At 42.2% G+C, this 8,666-nt stretch overlaps 1 protein-coding gene across 3 annotated transcripts in view; it reads right to left on the reverse strand.

Moving 5' to 3' along the window:
- Positions 1–7,641, reverse strand: part of p4ha1b (prolyl 4-hydroxylase, alpha polypeptide I b) — a 98,995-nt gene extending 91,354 nt beyond the window's left edge. For 2 of the 3 annotated variants that reach the window (XM_072282660.1, XM_072282659.1), the window contains exon 1: positions 7,401–7,641. The gene's annotated coding sequence lies outside the window, so the exon portion shown is untranslated. Of the gene's footprint in view, positions 1–7,058; positions 7,331–7,400 lie in introns of those variants that run through there. The other variant, XM_072282663.1, reaches the window with a different exon arrangement.
- Between the last annotated feature and the right edge of the window lie 1,025 nt (positions 7,642–8,666).

Here is an 8,666-nt window from a genome sequence, read left to right on the forward strand (position 1 = left end):
AGCAGTGAAATTGATTGCCAACCACTACACTACCAGACTACTTGGCAAGAAGTCACTAAGTATTTCTTCATTAAGCGTATGGGAAAGACATTAAAATGAATCCTAGTCAACACTACCAATGATATAACTAAAAATATCATGCATTTATGCAAGACCTTTCAATAACCTCAAAATATCCTGTTGATGAATTGTACATTTTGTTAGAAAATGCATTAGCTTGCATTTGGATTTGCATCAAGACTAGATTTCCTGAACTGAGCCAAGCTTTGATCACTGCTTAAATTTGGTTTAATGTTTCATCTGAAAGATAACACCTCTAACATTGCAGAACTTCCGTTAATTATCAAACTGGATTACCTGTTCAAATCCATTTAGTAAAGTCTAAGCTTACAACTTCTTGAGTCAAAAGACCATTACCACTGAATTAATAATCCAAGACTCTTACTAATGGTCAAGATAAAAATCTGATACTTCTATTTATAGATTGGTCACCATTTCAAGATGTTTCACAACACTCACCACTTTTTATGGGTTGCAAATCCCTAATGAAATTTTATCACTACAATTGCAACATGTAAAAACATAAGAAGTAGGAGCAGGAGTAACCAACTTGCCTGTCAAGCCTGCTCTGTCATTCAATAAAATCATGGCTGATCTGGCTACAGACTCAACATCTTCTACCTACCTTGTCCTCTTTGCAGACCCTATGCATCTACACAATTAGCTTTTCCACTCAACTTAGTGTCATCAGCATACTTAGATGCACTACACTCGATGCCCCCTTCCAAGTTGTTTAAATAGATCGGGAACGGTTGTGGATCCAGCAGTGAACTTGATTGCCAACCAATACTCATCAATGATTGCCAACCAGAGAAACAGCTGTTTATCCTAACTCTTTGCCTTCTGTTGGTTAACCAATCCATGCCACTACATTACCCCAACAGCATGCATCCTTACCTATGGATAAGTCTTTTATGCAATATCTTATAGAATGCTTTCTGAAAATCCAACTATAGGAGATCCACCTGTTCCCCTCTATCCACTGTGTTCGTTATATCCTCAAAGAACTCCAGTAGGTTTGTCATACAGGGCCTGCTCTTAGTGAATCCATGCTGCATCCATATGATTGAACCATTTCCATCCAGACGTCTTGCTCTTTCTTCCTTAATGATAGCTTCAAGCAATTTCCCAACTACAGATGTTAAGCTAACCAGCCTGTTACCTGCCTTTTGCCAGTGGAATGAAATTCACTGTCTTCCAATCCACTGGACCTGCCCAGTGTCGAGAGAATTTTGGTAAATTATCACCAAGCCTCAATTATAACTTTCTCTGTTGCTTTCAGTACCCTAGGATGCATTGCATGATGACTAGGGGACTTATCAAACTTTGAGCCTGCTTTGAATTTCTTTAGTGATAGCGATTGTATCGAGGTCTGCACCTCCCACTACTTCCATAACACCTCTTTTTGGCATGTTAGATGGGAGGCTTTTAATATGTATATCAAAGTTCAAAGTAAATTCATTATCTAGTTCATACTACCTGGCGATTTATTTTTACAGGCACTCATAGGAAAAAGTACAATAGAGTTTTACGGAAACTACACATAAAGACTGACAAATAACTAATGTACAAAAGAAGCAAACTGTACAAATAAAAATAACAACTAAATAATACTTCATAGTACTTAAAATTAATTTTATGCAATCTTCAAACCACCCGATACAAAGAAAATCATGCCCTCTCTATCTGTTTATACTCATGCTAACTAATGGGGAAACAAAACAGCATGCAGCTACAACACCTGTGGGAAATACCTCATATCATTAAGAAGCTCCTAGACCAGTGGTTCCAAACCTGTGGTCCATGGACTCCTTGCTTAATGGTATTGGTCTATGTCCTAGACAATATTGGGCCACAACACTACAGTCTCAGCTCAGCACCCTATGTACAGTTTAACCTATTTAGGGAAGAGACAAGGCCAAACTTTTTATAGTGGGAAAGAAATAAGATTTTACTTAAGAAAGGACATTTCTAGGTTGCAAGATGATCCCTCAATCTTTCAGTACTACCACCCAAATGCACTTATACTTACAATTTCTTTTAATCTCCACTTTCCAAAGATACTTGGAAACTTCTTTAGAACTTGGGATAAAACAAGAGGAAGTCAAGAACATTGGCTATATAGATACATGATTTACAAAGTTAGATCATTGCTTTGTAGAGGTCAAGGACAATCCTACTGCCAGCTGATAAACTGGGACATGCTTAGTTTTCCTGGCAGACTGAGTAACCGGAAGGAGTTTCACTTAAGGTATTTTGTCTCTATGGGCCACATAAAGGAAATGTTTTACATTTTTTGGCTTTAAATACCTTACACTATCTGTACTAACTTTACAATTCCTATTTAAAAGTCATCTCCCAATGAACAACACTATAGTAACCCTTACCAAATCCTGAAGTCCAATAACTTAGAATTAACCAAACCAGAAAATAATTTAAAATAAGTGTAAAGTAGCATCATTTTCCCATAGGACCGAGATGGCCTAGCTGTTACAGTAAACCCCCCTGATTAAACATGAGGCTACGAATGATTATAGATCTGTGTTCCCCCCCCCCCCCAGTAAATGCTGCAGATTGTCTCATGAAACCAGGCAAAATCAATTTATCAGACTTTTCGAAAGATTTCCTTTGATGTCCCACTCATTTGTTTGTTAGAGGGCCAACATGGTCAAATAATTCACTTTCTTATAACAAATTTATTTGCCTCTCATTTTCCCAATCTTACAACCGCAGATAACTATAGCTTACCAAACTATAGATAGTAGTTGGTTGCCAAAATGTAACATATTATAGCAGCTCTACTCATTCTACATTCATGACTGTGCGGCTAAGCACAGTTCAAGTGTCGTTTATAAATTCTCAGATGACGACAGGAGTGAGATAGATTGAGTGGTGTTGCAACAACTGTGCACTCAATGCCAGCAAGACCAAGGAAATTGATTGTGGACTTCAGGAAGCAAAAGATGGAAGAACATGCACCAGTCCTCATGGGGGGGGGGGGGGTCAGCAGTGGAAAGAGTGAGCAGTTTTAAGTTTTTGGTCATCAACATCTCAGAGAACAATCATTGAAGCAATCATGAAGAAGGCACATCAATAACTTACTCTTCATTAGGAGGTTGAGAAGATTTGGTATGTCAACAAAAAGATCTTGGCAAATTCCTTTAGTACGGTGGAGAGCATTCTAACCCTAATGCACCACAGCCTGGTATGCAGGCTCAAATGCACAGGATCGAAAGAGACTGCAGACTCAGCCAACTCCACCACAAGCACAACCCTTCCCAACATTGAGGATATCTTCAAGAGGTGCTGCCTCAAGCAGGTACATCCATCTTTGAGGCCCCTCACGATCTGGGACATGCCATCTTGCCACCATCAGGGAGGAGATACAGAAGCCTGAAGACTCGCACCCAATGATTCAGAAACAACTCATATTTAATCATCATATTTCTTCCATCATCATAATTCTGAACAGTCTACAAACCTTAAATTTTTGCACTTCATTTATTTTGTAATTTATAGTAATCTATATCTTTGCACTGTACTGCTGCTACTAAACCAATTTCACATCCTGTAACACTGATAATAAACCTAATTCTGATTCTGAGAATTGATATCCTTAAAGCAGATAAGTAAGGGTAAAAAAAACAATAGGTTGAAGGGTAGTTGAGAGGAAGTGAAGGGATATCATGCAAATTAACACTAGCATAGCAGTATTGGGCTGTGTGACTTCTTTCCATGCTTTATGTTTATGGGAAGATGGGGTTGGTAGTAACTGGCTGAGCCTTCACAAGATCAAAAAGATGAGAATTTTTAACAGGATTTTTTTTACAATTAATTTAGCATTAATATTATTCTATGAATGGGAAGAAAGACACTGATTTGTTGTAAACTTTAATTTTCTCTTTTTTAAGAAGCTTCAAGCTCCTTTTGGGGTACAATTCCACAATTCTTTATGGTCCATTTGTTTTTTGTGCAAAGCATCATGCCAGCGAGAAAGTAAACTACACCAGAATCCATTACAATTTAGCTACTCAGCTGGGCTCACTACAAGGATGAGGGTCATGATCTAGTTACCAGTCCTTTCTTAAACAGTATGATCAAAAAGAGATGAGCTGTTTTTTTTAAATCAACATGCTTATAGTTAATTCCTCAAGCAAGGCAGTGTAAAATAACAAAGTTCTGATTCTGAATCTGAACACTTGCCAAATGCTGCATATCTCTTAACCACAGTAGAAATCAGAATTCTCCTGTCTTCCACGGCTTCTGGAAGGAATGTCAGGATCCTGAAGAAATATCGGATTAATATCATCCACAAACATGTAAGGATGTTCAATTCATCCTCATGGAGGGTCAAAGATGACCTGGGGCTCAGGACAGCTGGTGTTCACTGGATTCCCGGTGAATGCCACACGGGAATCCAGTAAAGCAATTCATTTTTCCCCCGCACAATTAAAGCATTGAATAATCTTCATCCTACCACAGTCACACAACCAAACCCAATTAAATTTAAGGCAGCTTTTCTTCTTCAAAACTCTCCGTCTTAAGCCCACCCTCCACCACCTCCAGTTTAAATTCCATGCAGAATATTTTACAGAATTAAGAACCAACCAAGACGCACCGTGAAAACCTGCATCAAGGAGCACAGGAGGTGTATCCATTTGGGTTACCTGGAGAAATTGGTGGTAGCAGAACATTGCATTTGCAGTGGCCATAGGCTCGACTTCGACGGCACAAAACTACTGTGCCGCACCAATGGATTTTGGGACCAGCTGGTGAAGGAAGCCATTGAAATATAACTAGAGGAAAAGGATTTTAACAAAGACAAAGGTCTTGCTCCAATTAAGAACTGGAATTCGATTGTAAACAAGGTGGGACTGCAGAGACCTGATTGGATGAGGACTAACCAATCAGAAGGGATGGACAACAGGGGTATAAATACCACTGGATTAGACATGCCCAGGCATCATCCCTGATGAAGATGACAGAGTTTATCACTGAAACTGTTAAAATCAATACCTGTACCTGCTGAAGCCAGAATAGAATTTATTTAGACTTCTCCAAGTTAGACCCATTCCAACCCAAAGATTGGATAACATTCCTGTATAATCTTATGGGGACGTGATGCATCATCAGATGTGCTAAATATCCTATCTTCTCTGTCAGATGTATTTCCCTGACCAATAATTGCATCTAATTTAAAGACAGATTAGCTGATAATTATCACATTGGTGTATGAAGGAGCCTGCCATGCATGAATCAGCTGTTGTTTTCCTACTTTACAGCAGGGATAACACTTCTAATGTGCGCTCTTTATAGCATTTTGCCACATTCTGGCACATAAATTTAAGTAGCACGAAGACGAGAAAATCTGCAGATGCTGGAAATCCAAGCAATACACATGAAATGCTTGAGGAATTCAGGAGGTCAGGCATCTTTGGAAAAGAGAAAACAGTCCACGTTTCAGGCCGAGTCCTGATGAAGGATCGCTGCCTGAAATGTCAACTGTTCACTCTTTTCCATAGATGCTGTTTAGCCTGCTGAGTTCCTCCAGCATTCTGTGTGCGTTGCATATAAACTTAATTATTTATCTTTCCTTTAATTTGAATGCAATTGGCTCAACTACCCTACCTATTGATCAGGTGATTATAAATATATGGTTCATGCATTTTGCCTATAAATTTTCAGTGTAGTACTGAACAGAACGTGTAGAACGTTTCAGTGCAGTACTGTATCTGCTCTCAGGATGAGGTTTTTCATTCCAGGACGAGGGAGATGTCCTCCTTTTTTAAAGAAAGGGGCTTCCCTTCTTCGACTATCAACTCTGCTCTCAAACACATCTCCCCCATTTCACGTACATCTGCTGTCACTCCATCCTCCCGCCACCCCACTAGGAATAGGGTTCCCCTGGTCCTCACCTACCACCCCACCAGCCTCCGGGTCCAACATATTATTCTCCGTAACTTCCGCCACCTCCAACGGGATCCCACCACTAAGCACATCTTTCCCTCCCCCCCCCCCCGCTTTCCGCAGGGATCGCTCCCTACGCGACTCCCTTGTCCATTCGTCCCCCCCATCCCTCCCCACTGATCTCCCTCCTGGCACTTATCCTTGTAAGCGGAACAAGTGCTACACATGCCCTTACACTTCCTCCCTTACCACCATTCAGGGCCCCAGACAGTCCTTCCAGGTGAGGCGACACTTCACCTGTGAGTCGGCTGGGGTGATATACAGCGTCTGGTGCTCCCGATGTGGCCTTCTATATATTGGCGAGACCCGACGCAGACTGGGAGACCGCTTTGCTGAACACCTACGCTCTGTCCACCAGAGAAAGCAGGATCTCCCAGTGGCCACACATTTTAACTCCACATCCCATTCCCATTCTGACATGTCTATCCATGGCCTTCTCTACTGTAAAGATGAAGCCACGCTCAGGTTGGAGGAACAACACCTTATATTCCATCTGGGTAGCCTCCAACCTGATGACATGAACACCGACTTCTCTAACTTCTGCTAATGCCCCACCTCCACCTCGTACCCCATCCGTTATTTATTTTTATACACATTCTTTCTCTCACTCTCCTTTTTCTCCCTCTGTCCCTCTGACTATACCCCTTGCCCATACTCTGGGTTCCCACCCCCCCCATCTTTCTCCCCAGACCTCCTGTCCCATGATTCTCTCATATCCCCTTTGCCAATCACCTGTCCAGCTCTTGGCTCCATCCCTCCCCCTCCAGTCTTCTCCTATCATTTTGGATCTCCCCCTCCCCCTCTCAAATCTCTTACTAACTCTTCCTCCAGTTAGTCCTGACTAAGGGCCTCAGCCTGAAACGTTGACTGTACCTCTTCCTAGAGATGCTGCCTGGCCTGCTGCGTTCACCAGCAACTTTGATGTGTGTTGCTTGAATTTCCAGCATCTGCAGAATTCCTGTTGTCCGTGTAGTACTGAATAGTTTTGATTTATTCAGAAACCTTGTCATTTGAAAAGTTAAACCACCTACCTTTAAAGAGGATGTTAATAAACACCAGGAGAATCAAGGTAATGTCTTGGTTAACATCTCTCCCTCAACCAATAATCAAAATCTGATTAGCTAGTCATCTATCCCACGACTGATAATGGGATGTTACTATGTATAATTTGGAAACTCCATTCGGTCACTTCCTACAAACATGTTAAGATGCTTAACAGCAAATTGAACTTCCAAGTTAGTTCTGACTGGTAAACAATCGAAGAGAAGATTAACTTATGTATAAATATGACACAGCTTGTTTAGACATTTACACTGAGTTATAACTCGGATAATTATGTGCAGTGAGAGTTAAAAAGTTCCCGTAAATCGTACCTAGGCCTTGCCTGTTCGGACAGCTCGGCTCAATCCTTCTCCCTAACTAGGATTATTCTAGCTTTCACACAACTACGCCTCCTTCCACTGGGGGAGGAAGGTACTCCCAGCGCTTCTGGACTATCACTCCACTATCTAGAGGCAAGCCTCACTCTCTCTCGCCGCCCCCTTGAACTCCTCGTCTAGACTCGCTTTTCCGGCCGCACCCCCCGGTACAAAACGTGCAGCTTCTCACACTCCGCGGTAAGCGCCAACACTGCGCCGGAGGACCTTCAACCGCTGGCGGCGCTGAGCCGGAGGTCCGCCAACCGTGGAGAGGCGCTGAGCCAGAGGTCCTCCGACCGCTGGGGCGCTGGGCCGGAGGTCCTCCAACCGAGGAGAGGCACAGAGCCAGAGGTCCTCCGACCACTGGCGGCGCTGAGCCGGAGGTCCTCTAACGGTGGAGAGGCGCTGCAGGCGAACGAGTCTCCCACAGCACAACCATGTCAACGTACCCTCCCCGACGCTGATACCGTGCTGTTCGCTGCCCACCGTTCCTGTATTAATCAACACAGTGAACCCCATTCCCCTTCGGCATGAAGTCACCTTTCGTTCGCGCTTTGGATTCAATATATTTTCAAATTTGATTAGAACTTCAGGACAGAATATTTACAAAAGGCAACCAGGCGATGTTATATAAAATATTTGTCGACGGCTAATAATTGCTCAAATAACTTCTTCACTCTTTGACATTCTTTGTGAATCCAATCTCTTTGTTTTCTTCTACTTGTTCTTTGCTCTCAATGCTGCGACTACCGCAGTACAGAGATCGGGGGTGTTTTGGATGAGAATTAATACCGGGGCATCATCATTTGTGCTGTCAAAAGATCAATGTCGCGACTTAGAAAGAAGGGAGAGGAATTCTCTTTAATGTCCTAAACTATATTTAGCCTCCAATCAACGTGACAAAACCTGTTCACCATTTCACATTACTATTCTGGGAACTTGCTGTCATATTTCGTTGTACTTTTCAAATCAATTTAAGCAATTTGATAGTTTGTCGGTTGTTGCTTAATTGTAACAATTCCACCCCCCCCCCGCTCTGAAGGTTTAGGAGTTAAAGTTCCTTTCCAGAGACATGAGTCCTAAAACCCTGGACTCAGTCTCCCCATGGAGTTGCCACTGCAGTCTTTTTTAGGTGGTCCCTTAGAATAGTTCGCTACTCTCCCTCAATGTCGCAAAAACAAAGTAGCTGGTTGTGGACTACAGGAGGAATAGAGACGGACC

This window comes from Mobula birostris, chromosome 18 (assembly GCF_030028105.1).
Source record: "Mobula birostris isolate sMobBir1 chromosome 18, sMobBir1.hap1, whole genome shotgun sequence".
NCBI lineage: Eukaryota > Metazoa > Chordata > Chondrichthyes > Myliobatiformes > Myliobatidae > Mobula > Mobula birostris.